This window comes from Megalobrama amblycephala, linkage group LG14, assembly GCF_018812025.1.
Source record: "Megalobrama amblycephala isolate DHTTF-2021 linkage group LG14, ASM1881202v1, whole genome shotgun sequence".
In the NCBI taxonomy this organism is placed as follows: Eukaryota; Metazoa; Chordata; class Actinopteri; order Cypriniformes; family Xenocyprididae; genus Megalobrama; species Megalobrama amblycephala.
Window position 1 is genome coordinate 3,736,186 of NC_063057.1, and position 14,253 is coordinate 3,750,438.

A 14,253-nucleotide genomic window follows, 5' to 3' on the forward strand; every position below is an offset into this window, starting at 1 on the left:
GCAAAGTGGGAGGGAAGGGGAGCTAGATGAGAAAAATAACCCTTCCTCCCTCCCATCAACACATCTTCCGAGCAGCAAATCTTGCACAGCATGCAATTAAAAAAGCAAGCAAGTAGGTACACTGCGCACGCACATGGCCTTCAGTGTTGTCACGCCGCCATGGCTTATCATGGCCAGAGAAGCCTGTTGGGCCGAGGGACCTGGAAATTACAGCGCCGTGAGATACCGCTGTGAGACTTGGCCGCTGATTCCACCTCGCTTTAACAGAGCTATCACTTAAACCAAACGAGCCCTGTCAGATCACCGAGGTCAAGTGCACTTTGTTCTCCAATTAGATCACAAATGGGACTTTCTACAATTACAGCCATGAAGCATCGGTAGCGAGGACTCCGCTATTCATCTATTCAAATGATTGCAGTTAAATATGTGTGAAATAAACACTGTGATGGCGCTTGGTGAAGAATCAGGTGTGATCTGTTTGTTGAAAGATGTGGACGTATGTTTCCTGTCACCTGAAATGACAGTCTGCTGTATTGTGTTGATGCTGGGAAATCAATGCTAGAGGAGATATTTTTGTGCTTTCACAAGCCAGACATTGATTGATAAGCAGTTTACTAGTGTTTTTTTGTGACGTAACATAAAATGCATTGTTGGCGAGAAAAAGTAGCTATGCTGCTAACTTCACTACGTTTTCAGTAGCACAACAATTACTCAGCTGTTTGGGGATTCGGTTCATTCAGACTGATTCACTGATTTATTTTACAGCTATGTTTGTAGTGCACACATTTACATTTTTAGGCTGTTAAATACTGCTGTTTATCACTTTTTATTAGGATCTTTATTCATTTTATACCCTGTAGTTAGTATAAATATATATATATATATATTTATATTTTATTTCACATATTTTGTTTTGTTTCGCTTGTTTGTGTGTGCACATTTCAGACAGACTGTCAGTCTGTGAGTATTTTATTGACTCTTTCTGCAGTTACCAGTAGGTAGTGACAAGTTACTTTCTTTATCAGAGAATCATTTGATTTATTAACTGAAATGATTTACTCAGAAACACTGCTTCATTCAGGAGTGAAATGAGTAACTGTAACTGAGTGAGTCATTGTATCATTCGCTCAACTGATTTGTTCAAAAACACAGATTCATTCAAAAAGGAAACATGTGAGGCCCTGTCCCAAATGGCACACTTCATGTGCACTTGTGGACTTAATGGCCTCCGTGTGCGCATGTCCATTAAGTCCACAAGACCGTAGGGTGTCCCATTTGTTCGCGACCCACCCTTTGCAGCCGATATGAGCCCTCGATGCATACTTTTGCCAACCCCGCGAGCTCCGCAGCAGACTTCTACCCAAAAGTCAATGCGGCATTATGTAACAAAAGTGTGGACTTGGAGAAAGATCGCAAGGGATTAGGGTTCCATTTGGGACAGGGCTTGATTGTCTTCATGAGTAAGCCATTTGAATCATTCCTTTAATGATCTGTGGAAAAGACTGATTCATTCAAGGAACATCCTTCCGATTCATTCAAAATCATTCATTCAGAAACTAAACAAAAAAATATCTATCTTAGTGAGTCATTTGAATCATTCACAACCAATTCAGGCACTAAGCATGTGAATTTTAAAAGAAATTTAAATAATTAATTCGACGATTCGTTCATAACACTGATTCCTTCAATAACTAAACTGTGGAGTGGCTGGCTAAAAAAATGCTTCAGATTCACTCACAAAGACAAGTGCTGAATTTGGAATAGCATATATATTTATGTATATTTAGCTCAATGAATGCTTCTCAATACTCTAACTGCTGCTTACTCGTTTCTTTGCTATTCCGTCCTCCAGACAGTGACCCGGAAATCGATTGAAGTCATGAAGGACATGTCAGTTATTTAAATGCACTTTGAGGAGGTGAGATCCAAGGAAAGATGAAGCTTCCAGAAGAGAAAACACAAGTCAACATGCATAAATTCTCCTCCACCTTCACTTCATATGTCATGTTTTACCTTTGTTGTTAAAACAATAACATACATTTCACATATTTCAACAGTGCATCTTGATTTATTAAGATTTATTAAGGATGTCTTGATTAATCAAGCTCCAACAACATAACAGCATATCCCATAAGAACAGTGAGGTAACACAGCTGCAGAGACGGCGCTTTAAAGGGATGCTTGAGTGAGCAGGATATTCAATTTTACAAATACGTCTTGCTTTAGTTATCGCATCTCATCCTTGCATCTTAAAAGGCAAGAAAACGACACAAGAAAAGGAAATGAGAAAGTACAACTTAAAAAAAAAGGCTACAAGACTAACACAAATTAGTTTGAAAGTAGCTTCCCCAGCACTGGTGCAATGAAACGGAAGTTAAAATCTCTACGTTAAGAGTTAATACTCTGTCTAGTCATCTACTCTTGGTATTTCTCCAGCAATCAAAAGCCTCTATGACATTTCAGAAAGTCAGCCTAAAGAGGCAGATGTAAAACGTCTGCTGAAAGAGCTTCCTGATCATTAGCTTGGACTCGTGTGTTTATGGGATAGGTGGAGAGAAATGTCAGGTTAGGTTATGCCTCTGCTACATCATATTCAGCTGTCAGAGAGAGAATGTGAGAGCTAAGAAGAGTGAGAAAACAGACTTAAAGGATAAAAAGAAGCAACTTATTTCAAAGGTACTGGCAAAATGGGAGCAGGAGAAAGAAATGATGTGAAAATATGCTTTCTCTTGAAAGAAAGGATTTGTGCTTTTGTTGTTGGTTTTATTTCACTGTTTGCATTTTTATTTTTCTCCCGTGCACCACTTTTCACAGCAGAGAAAACACTTCTGCTATTTTAATTAATTTGCCAATTTTAAATTACCAAACATTATTTTTCCATAGTCAGCGAGTTGATTTGCTATTGTCTTAATGTTTGTGTTTACATATTTCCTTGAAACAGGAAGTTGACATACTGAAAAGCACTTGTAGGCCTATTAGCATATCAGTGTTATTTTAGTATTATTGATATACTATTATAGTATTTATTAATATTTTAAATTAGCTTTAATTTTTCATTTTTATATTTTAGTTTTTATTTTTATCTTTAGTAATTTTATTTCTTTTCTTAAAAAAAATCTATTTCGCTTCTTGTTTATTTGCGGTTTGGTTTTAGTACATTTTATTTAGTACTTTATTTAAATTAGTTGCCAAGGCAACATTTGTAATTTTGGTTAAAGTTTTTCATCTAATATTTATATTTTATTGCAGCTCATTTCAATGAACAAAACGGGCATATCACTGTCATGCAGTATATAGAGGCTCAAACAGAAATATTTGACAATACAAGGAGAACTTGGGATAAAAACATATTTAATGCAAATGTGCACATGCAGACATGAATGCTAATGGATTGAAAACTGAATGTAGAAGCAGCACTAATGTCCACTGTATGCACTGAGAATGCAAAATATTCTTGCATTGTGACATGAATTGCACTCACATATTTCAAAAGAAACAACACATTAAAAAATAAAATGAGTGTTCGTGAGATGGTGCAGGGCCATCTCAGGTAAAGCAAGCAGCCTTGTTTGACATGAACCGATGTTTGATGCAAACTGCACTGATAAAAGATGTCAGTGCTTATGGGCTTTTAACATCCATAATTCTCAAGGGAGTTTAAAAGCTGTAAAAAACAGATGCAGAAAGCTAGGATGTCTGTCTGTCTATCTTTCTATGTAAATTGATATGCTTTTAGCACATACAGGGAATGTTCTCAGAACTTGGCTAACATTCTGGGAAGGTTCTCTGAAAGTTATGAACAAACAATCTCCCAGTAACATTGATAGAATGTTCAATCAATGTATTCTTTAATAATGGTCTCAAAACATTAGCACATTTATGTTCTTTTTCCTTAAATGTTTTTATTGCATTTCTGAAATGCTACTAAGCCTACTTGTTTCAGAATGTTCAAAGAACATTCAAAAGTAACGATCCCATAATGTTTGAAGAATGATAAAATAAAAAACGTTTCCTTAAAGCAGAACTAAGTAACTTTTTTTACCTTCATAAATAGTTTTCTAAGTCCTTACGATGGTTAATTGACTTGTAGTGGTGTGTTTGAGGCGTGCACTAACCCCATCTGGCACGTCTACGCCAAAAAACAGCACTTGCAAGTTGAGCTTCGCTGACCCGACACAATCTCGCCTCATGTTCACATTCACGCGAGAGTGACAAAATGCTTTATGGTAATTCAAAAACAATGTATATATTATGACTTTATAAGACAATCTCGAAAATTACCCACCTCCATCGAGATTTCTTGTACTGTATTTGCAAAACTACTGCGCTGGTGAGCGTTGTAGTCCAGAGCTGCGCTTGGAGTATCTACGACAGTGTGGTTCACTGAAGGAAACTGTAGGGGGAGCTTCGCAAATCTTACTGAGTTCTGCTTTAATGTTCACATTAAAAAAAAAAACGGCTTTTTAAAAAAACTAGACGTTTTGAACGTTCAGAGAATATTACGAAATAACATTTTCTTAACTTAATGGGAACGTAACTAAAACATTCTTAGAACATACGTCATTGTAGGGCGGAAACCTCATCTCCATATTTCATCATTTTCATTTTTTTTTTCATAAATCAATACTATTGGTTACCATTTACATCTGTCTGTGAGTTTTGCAAATATTTAACCAATGAAAAAGAGTTTGTGACTAAAACTGGATCCTCAAACTGTCAGTCAAACCTCATAACTCCACCCACCTCTATCGTGAACGAAGTGCTGCACGCAATTTGAATCATCTCTGCTTGTTTACAATGCAGGGGTAAATAAAGAACTGGTTCTTTGAAATAGTACAGCATTTTCTTTACTCAAGAAGCACTATATAAAGGCTAATGTTTTATGTATTTGAGGAGCAGAGAAGAGGCAAAGGCTTAGATATACAAAGACAGTGCACTCATATTACTAAAGTGCAATGCGCAATCTGTCCTACCTTCTAAATAAAACAGCCAATCGCTGATTGATAAAGTCATCACAAGTCATCATTGTTCTAAGACACACACTTAGGACTGTACATATACACATTGGCTGGTCTAGCCTGAAAAGTACACTTTTTTAACACTATTTAAACATGAGAAACAACATTAATGAGACAGCTTATGTAAAATTTTGTGAGTTTGTCTAGCAGTTTTTGAGATTTTCAGTATTACCCCATTCAAGTAGATATGTCTTGGATGCCTGAAATAGCAGTCTGGAGGCGTTGCAAATATGGCCACTGAGTGAACAGACTTTCCTTGAAAGGGACTTTGGAAGAGTGTCTCACTCTAGCATTTGTCATCGAGTCATAGCCAGGACTGTATTAACTAAGCCTATGCATAGTACTTTGTCTTTAATAACATTTTTGATTTTGGCCAAATTACAAAAAAAAAAAAAAAAAAGAGCACCCACATAGCTACAGTAAACTTTCTAATCCGTAAGTTGATCAAAACGTTAATGATGCACAGACTCTGCCATTCTAATGAAAGATAAAACACGTATGTCTGAAATCCTCCGAAATTTGCTGGTCAAAAACCTCATAGCTTGTTTTTGGTTAGCTGGGTATAAGCTATTTTATAGTTCAAAGGGTGGCTCTCAAGACAGAAACCTGTGTTTGGTCAAAGCAGGTGTCGGTGCCGCTCTCTTTCCCTACATGCATCTCTGTCTCTCTTATCTTTGGGGACCAATGCTCCAGCAGCATGTTTGTGCCAGGGTCTCAACTCAAGATAAAGTTAAAAGTAAAATCCTGCAGCCAACAACCTCTCGGTCTCAGATAAGCATCCCGTGTTTGCAGGTCCTGCAGGGTGTTTGGTGGAAAGAAGAGCAACAAGAATTAATGGAGACAAAATGGTTACACCATAGCCATATTTATTTATTTATTTTTTTTTTTTTTTGCTGTCTACTAACCCCAAAACCTCCAACTGATGAATGGATGCTTAAACAGATAGGTCACTGCTTTTTTCTTCAAATTCTCAAGAGAAACTTTATTTCAAAACAAAAATATAAGCTCAGAACAAACTGAGTGTGAATGTTTGCTTCAGAGGAACGAGTATTTCCACTGCACACTTAATCAATACGCATCATAGTGAATTAGGCCATGTAGACAGGGCAGAGCCATCAGAACAGCGGCTTTCGGAAGCCTCAGGGATCTCTGGTCTATCTGTTAATGTACAGTTCGCTGGCTGAGCCAAACTAATCCTCTTCAGGTCCATCCCTAACATTGACTCAGTGTTGTACAACATGCTATTATATCACAACAGAGGAACGCTCTATTACTCATGTGGGTGTGTGTCGTTTTGGAGATTTAAGCCTGGTGGTGTGGTGCATGACCCTCTTTTTCTTCCTTTTCCAGTCGAAATCTCTTATAAAATGACATTCTGCAAAACATTTAACTTCTTTACTGAGTAAAACAGAATATTCAGAGGACAGAATTTGATTGGTTAAATATCATGTTGCTCTGCCTGTACTGTGTACCATTTAAAATGTGAAATATTCCAACATATTCCAGCCATGAAGTTGATCCATTACCCAATTAGTTTTTTTAAAAGGAATCAAAAAAAGATTTGCTAACATTAGCTTTGCAGGTTTGATTATCATCAGAGCGAAATCAACTGCAATGCTAGCATGTGTGATTATCAACAGGACGATTTACCATTTTTTACCCACCTGGTTTCATTACCAAATCATGTTGGAAATTTGACTCAGTGATGCATTTTATTTGCTTGAAAGTCAATATTTATCATCAATTTATCATCTCTCTGGGTGCTGCCATGTTTGTGCAGTCTTCAAGTGTCATTTGCATTACTTCCCAACAGGAAGGTGGAATTTTTTTTCTGCAGAAAAAAAAGGCAAAAAAAAAAAAAAAAAAAAAAAAAATCACAGTTTGATGAAAGATTTACATTGTTACAAATGATTCTGTTTCAAGTAAATGCTGTTGAATCCTGAAAAAAAAGGTTTCCACAAAAATATTAAGCAGCACTGTTTTTAATATTGATAATAAGAAATGTTTCTTGAGCACTAAATCAGCATATTAAAATGATTTCTGTAGGATCATGTGACACAACGAAGAATGAGTAATAGCTGCTGAAAATTCAGCTTTGTCACCACAGAAATAATTTTACAATATTACTGTTTTTACTGTATTTTTGAACAAATAATTAAAAAAAAAAATCTTATAGACCCTTCTTTCAAAAACATTAAAGAATCTTACCGACCCTAAACTTTTGAACGGTAGTGTAAATGGAGTTCATTTTATGTTCTAATTTTAATTTAATTATGTTCCTCAAGAGGCACACTAGCAACTGACGTTAGAGGCTGTGGTCTTTAGAGTATCCCGTTAGTGTGCCCGCCTCTATGTAACGGTTTGGTGTTGCAGAGACGAAGCGTTCACGGACTTCCAAAAAGCAAACAGGTTTTATTGATACAACGAAGAGACAACATCCAAACATAAGATTAACATACATAAGAACAGACAAGGAGTGAAAGGAGTGAGTCCATATATATAGGGAGTGCTGACGAGGAAGTCCAGGTGAAGATGATCTGTGATGATGGGGAGATGACGAGGGAAGTGAGTGCAGGTGTGGAGAACAGGAGGATTATGGGTAATGGAGTCCGGGAGACACAGGAACTGTAACAGTCCCATGCCTGAAACGCTAGTTCAAATCCTGTTCGGAGTGGTGCATGTAGAACCTGGAGGGGTTTCATTGGTGACCCGGATGGGTGTGAGGTTTAGTGGGCGAGTGTAACGGAGGTCAGATAGTAAATAGCTTTACAAGTAAAACCTCACTCCCCTGGCCTCAAGAGGCACACTAGCGACTGACGTTAGAGGCTGTGGTCTTTAGTGTCCTAGTTAGCGCGCCTGCCTCCCAATGCCAGAAATGCTGGTTCAAATCCCGCTCGGAGCGTTAGGTATAGAAACGGAGGGATTACATTGGTGCTGTGACCCGGAGGAGAGTGAGGTTTAGGGGGGTGAGTGTAATGGAGGCCAGCTAGTAAAGAGCTGTTCAAGTAAAACCTCACTCCCCTGGCCTCAAGAGGCACACTAGCGACTGATGCTAGAGGCTGTGGTCTTTAGCGTCCTTGTCAGCACGCCTGACTCCCATGCTGGAAACGCTAGTTCAAATCCTGTTTGGAGCGGTGCATGTAGAACCTGGAGGGGTTTCATTGGTGCCGTGACCCGGATGGGTGTGAGGTTTAGTGGGCGAGTGTAACGGAGGTCAGATAGTAAATAGCTTTACAAGTAAAACCTCACTCCCCTGGCCTCAAGAGGCACACTAGCGACTGACGTTAGAGGCTGTGGTCTTTAGTGTCCTAGTTAGCGCGCCTGCCTCCCAATGCCAGAAATGCTGGTTCAAATCCCGCTCGGAGCGTTAGGTATAGAAACGGAGGGATTACATTGGTGCTGTGACCCGGAGGAGAGTGAGGTTTAAGGGGGTGAGTGTAATGGAGGTCAGCTAGTAAAGAGCTGTTCAAGTAAAACCTCACTCCCCTGGCCTCAAGAGGCACACTAGCGACTGATGCTAGAGGCTGTGGTCTTTAGCGTCCTTGTCAGCACGCCTGACTCCCATGCTGGAAACGCTGGTTCGAATATCACTCGGAGCGGTGCATGTAGAACCTGTAGGGGTTTAATTGGTGCCGTGACCCAGATGGGTGTGAGATTTAGGGGGGCGAGTGTAACAGAGGTCAGATAGTAAATAGCTTTGCAAGTAAAACCTCACTCCTCTGGCCTCAAGAGGCACACTAGCAACTGACGCTAGAGGCTGTGGTCTTTAGCATACTAGATAGCGCGCCTGCTTCCCAGTGCCAGAAACACTGATTCGAATCCAGCTCGGAGCAGTGCATATAGAACTGGAGGGATTACATTGGTGCTGTGACCCGGATGGGAGTGAGGTTTAGGGGGGGTGAGTGTAATGGAGGCCAGCTAGTAAAGAGCTGTTCAAGTAAATCCTCACTCCCCTGGCCTCAAGAGGCACACTAGCGACTGACGCTAGAGGCTGTGGTCTTTAGCGTCCTTGTCAGCACGCCTGACTCCCATGCTGGAAACGCTGAATCGAATACCACTCGGAGCGGTGCATGTAGAACCTGTAGGGGTTTAATTGGTGCCGTGACCCGGATGGGAGTGAGGTTTAGGGGGTGAGTGTAACGGAGGACAGATAATAAAGAGCTTTGCAAGCAAAACCTCACTCAACCTGTCCTCAAGAGGCAAACTAGCGACTGACGCTAGAGGCTGTGGTCTTTAGCATACTAGATAGCGCGCCTGCTTCCCAGTGCCAGAAACACTGATTCGAATCCAGCTCGGAGCAGTGCATATAGAACTGGAGGGATTACATTGGTGCTGTGACCCGGATGGGAGTGAGGTTTAGGGGGGTGAGTGTAACGGAGGCCAGCTAGTAAAGAGCTGTGCAAGTAAAACCTCACTCCTCTGGCCTCAAGAGGTACACTAGTGACTGACACTAGAGGCTGCGATCTATAGCGTCCTTGTTAGCTTGCCCATCTCCCATGCCTGTAAAGTGGTTTCAAATCCCAGAGCGGTGCGATTAGGACCAGTTACATAATGTCTTACAAGTGCAGAGCTGACCAACTCTTACTGACTAAACTATGAAAATCAATTTTCAGTGAGCAATGATTTTGAGATCTGTCTTAATTTGAAACAGGAACACATTCGGTACACCGCAAGCATTTGTAGCAACATGGTGCCTCATTTAATGTTTATCTCTGTTTACTTTGATCACATAAACTGAGGTGCAAATTATAGGATCCAGTTCAATCACAGAACAACAATCAATGTTCAGGAGGAGCAGCTCTTGACTCACTGCCAGCCGATGGTTTCTGCCTCGCGCTGACTAAAACTGACAGTGTGTGAGGAGCCGTGGTCCCTTCTGTTTAAAAATGCACACACAGTTGTTTTTACAAGATGACTTCGCTGATGAAGGATTCTGGGCCGTCCGACCCAAATCACTGCACACTGATATTAAGCATTCGCTGTATGAACTAATTAGAGCACCATTAGCACCCGCCCTTCCTTTTCTCTCTTATTACATTATCACTAGTGCAGCAAGAGCTGGAGGCAAAAAAAGGAGAAAGAAACATAAGAAAGAAGAAAAACATGCATTAATCATCTATGCTGAAATCCAGGTTGGACTACGGAAATATGCAAATTTAGAATATTGTTTTTCTGTGAGTGTTAACTAACACTTTGTGGCTTTCTAGTTAAGATGAAGTTTCCTTCTGATAAGCACATATGTTTAAACCTTGCTCAATATGAAGAAATGATTTCACAAAACTAATTACTATAAATGTGCAAGATGTGCTGTGAGAAAGTAAACTAAAATGGTAATTTCAGACCCATTACATAGATGTTCTTGGCCAAGGGATCCACAATATATCGGTTATCGGCCATATTTCACAATTTATTTGTCGATATAGGATATTTAATTGTGCATGATCATGCTAATAATTTAAAAACACTCTTAAAGTTCCCCTATTATGCTGTTTTAAAGGTTGCTAATTTTGTTTTGGAGGTCTCCTTCAACAGGTTTACATATGTCCAAGGTTATTTTTAAAAATTTTCAGTTCAAGAATCAATTCTTTCTTTTAGGGCACAATAACTTTATTTGTCGTGTACTTTGATCTTTGACAAGACATTGTGTCATTTAAGGTGCTTTTAACTAATATTAGGATGTGGTTGTTGCACTTTCAAGGGTCAAACACAAGTTTCAAGCCTCACGGCTTTCTGTTTCATGTAATTGTACATTCTGAACGATGTTCTGTTTTTGGCACAGCGCGCACACTGTAAATAGCACCGGGAGCTTGTGCGGTGTAAGCCAGGCGCTTTGTTTTGCCAGGGTTTTGATAAAGAGAGTCTCTCAGCACTGATCAGAGGAAGCTTTGTTGACGAGTCTTTGGCAGTTTATAACCACACATGACATGAATCTTTATGAACACACCACAGCTTTTTAAAAGAGGGGATAGGCACGTACTAGGGGCACCTTCTACAGACTTCACAACAAAACATAGGAGTCTGAAGGAATAGAAACACAACATATCCACAGATCATACAAGCCCAAAGCATCATCTTTGCCTCTGACCTATTTGTTTTGCACGCAATGGAACACAACATTGCAGCTTCTTACATAAGTGTATAATTATAGTCACTGTTGGTGGTTTGCAATTGGATTGGTGCGCATGCTAAAACAAGGAACGTTGGATGCGCTACATACTTGCATGTTGTTTACTTCCTGACAAACATTTTATTTAATTTTTTTTTTTTTGGCTTGCTATTATTGTTTACTCAAACAGTAGTGTTTTAAAATGGGAACACATCAAGCATTTATCACATTTGACTAGAATGATTTCCAACACTAACGCACACAATGACACAGTTAGCTCCATGAACTGGTGGGTGCAAAATTGTTCCAAGGAAACATAATGAATGTGTATTTTCCTCTGCTTCAAATCACAAAGTGCTATTTGGCACCGTTTGAGAGAATCACATACAGCTGAGAAACAAAGTCAACTGGCATTTAAAGAAAGAAACTTTCTTTGAAACATTTGCATACTTATTTGCTTTGTGGCGATTGAAAGAATGAGACAAAAGCTCTTCATATCTTTCAAAGCATCAAAAGGCCTTCAAAATGTCTCTCTGCTACTATACAGAGAATATAGCATTTTTTTAAAAACAGTTTTTCTTTATGACTCCCACTACTGATCTTTTGATGGGCAATGAAGGCAAAACATAAAATGAATTGATTTGTTATAACTGATTTATATTTTTTCCCTCCTTGAGTGGAAGCTAACTGACATTAGAGGTCTTTGAACAAATTAAAAGCTGTTGTATATGTCAAAACTCATATGCAAATGTCTATTTTGCATCTCAAATGTGTTCATTAGACATCATCTCCTATTAAGAAAAGATATGTACATTTTGCAAGACAGCATACCAGTCAAAACTGTCATGCATAATTCATCACATTTTCCAGATCGGAGCATGTCTTGTAGTGTCAGTCTGTTTGTACTGAAAAGATGTGATGTCCGAGTTAAAGGAAGTCACTTTTGAATACATAGTGTCCTGGAGGAACTAGAGACGTTTTATGTGGATCTGCATCCAGCCATCATGGAAAGCAGGTAATGGAATGGGAGCTGATCGTGTATGAATGAGATGCAGTAGGCATTGAGTAGGTGTGTAGATGCATCATGCCGGGCAGCTGAAATAACACTGCGTTACACCACCACTGTATCCTAAAATACCTTTTAAGATTATTCATCTCAATAGGTAGTGTCCCTGCAGTGTGATCATTTTCCATTCACATTCTCCATATGGTGTGCAACTCATCTATAATCTGAGAATGTGATGTTAAATTCTACATGAATCAGCATTCACAACCCGTTTCACTGTAATGTGATATATTTCAAAGTGAAACATGAATGAAAAAAAGGGCAGCTAACTGGACCATGCTAACTAGTCATGAGGGATGGGATTGAATTAAACTAATTAAATTCTGGATTCTTAACAGTTCCACTAATGGTTCTTTTAGTAATTTTAATGAATAAATATTTGGAAGAAAAGTCAAAGATCATTTAAAAAAATAAATAATTTTAAAACGTATCTCACTCGCCTATGTTTTAAAGTGCCAATTATGCAATTTTAAAGTTGTAAGCTGATTGATTCACTAACAAGAATGATTCATGTGTGATTCATGAATCAGTGTGTCGAATCTGCTGTTTGGAGCGCCAAAGTCACGTGATTTCAGTCGTTGGCAGTTTGACATTCATTTGTGCTCCGATGCTTCATGAAGCAGTGTTTTGAAATCAGCCATCACTATATAAGCCGTTATGGTAACACTTTACTTGAAGGAGTGTGCATAAGACTGACATGACACCTTCATAATCTTGACATGACACGTGTCATAAATATGAAGGAGGTTTTATGCATGTTTATGACAACATTAAATGTCATTCGCTCAATTATGTCATTTTTAATGCAAAGATGACATTGTTTGAGATGTCTTTGTTACGACAACTTGACATAAACCAATACATCATAACCTGTCAGTGTCTTTGTCATGACAACTTGACATTAGCAAAACATCATAACCTGTCATAAACATGACATAGCAGATTAATTATCAAACTTACAAAACTACTTAGCTTTATGGGTTAACATTACATTACGTTATTTTGGTAACACTTCAGTATAGGGAACACATATATAAACGATGAACTATGACTTTTCCCTCAATAAACTCTTAATTTACTGCTTATTATAGTTAATTGTTAGGTTTAGGTATTGGGTAGGATTAAGAATGTAGAATAAGATCATGCAGAATAAGGCATTAATATGTGCTTTATAAGTACTAATAAATAGCCAATATTTTAGCCATATGAATGCTAATAGTAATAAGCAACTAGTTAAAAGACCCTAAAATAAAGTGTTACCATTATTTTATAACAGTGTCATCTTTTTTAAGAAATTTGAAATTGTCTATTATCTGACCTTGTTGGTGGAAACTTAAAAAAAACCAAAAAAAAAACCAAAAAAAAAAAAAACATGAAATGAAAAATAGTCATGACGCTGTTATAAAATTATTTGTCAGAGTATTGTCACTTAATGACATTTTAATGACAAGTTCAATTTGTACCATTGTACTTGAGCTCAAGATACATATTCATGACACTATTATAATGGCCTAATGACAGCCAATGTCAAAACCAACCACATGACAGTTTAATGTAATGTTAACCCATAAAGCTAAATGATGTCAAGTTGTCATGACAAAGACACTGACAGGTTATGATGTATTAGTTTATGTCAAGTTGTCATAACTCGGACATCTCAAACAATGTCATCTTTGCATTAAAAACGACATAACAGAGCGAATGACACTTAATGACAGTTGTCATAAACATTCATAAAACCTCTTTCATATTCATGACATGTGTCATGTCATGATTATGAAGGTGTCATGTCAGTCTTATGCACACCCCTTCAAGTAAAGTGTTACCGTCGTTATTTTGTTTTTTTGGCGCTCCAAAAATATTCTCGTCGCTTTATAATATTAATATTGAACCACTGTACTCACATGAACCGATTTAAATATGTTTTAGTACCTTTATGGATCTTGAGAGAGGAAGTGTCCATTGCTCCCTATGGAGGCCTCACGGAGCTATCGGATTTCAACTAAAATATCTTAATTTGTTTTCCGAAGATTAACGAAGGTCTTACGGGTGTGGAACGGCAT

At 38.4% G+C, this 14,253-nt stretch overlaps 1 long non-coding RNA gene across 4 annotated transcripts in view; it reads right to left on the reverse strand.

Moving 5' to 3' along the window:
* Positions 1-4,430: 4,430 nt before the first annotated feature.
* Positions 4,431-14,253, reverse strand: part of LOC125246146 — a 34,529-nt gene continuing 24,706 nt past the window's right edge. For 3 of the 4 annotated variants that reach the window (XR_007179749.1, XR_007179750.1, XR_007179752.1), the window contains one exon: positions 4,431-6,849. This is a non-coding gene — a long non-coding RNA (uncharacterized LOC125246146). The remainder of the gene's footprint in view (positions 6,850-14,253) is intronic. The other variant, XR_007179751.1, reaches the window with a different exon arrangement.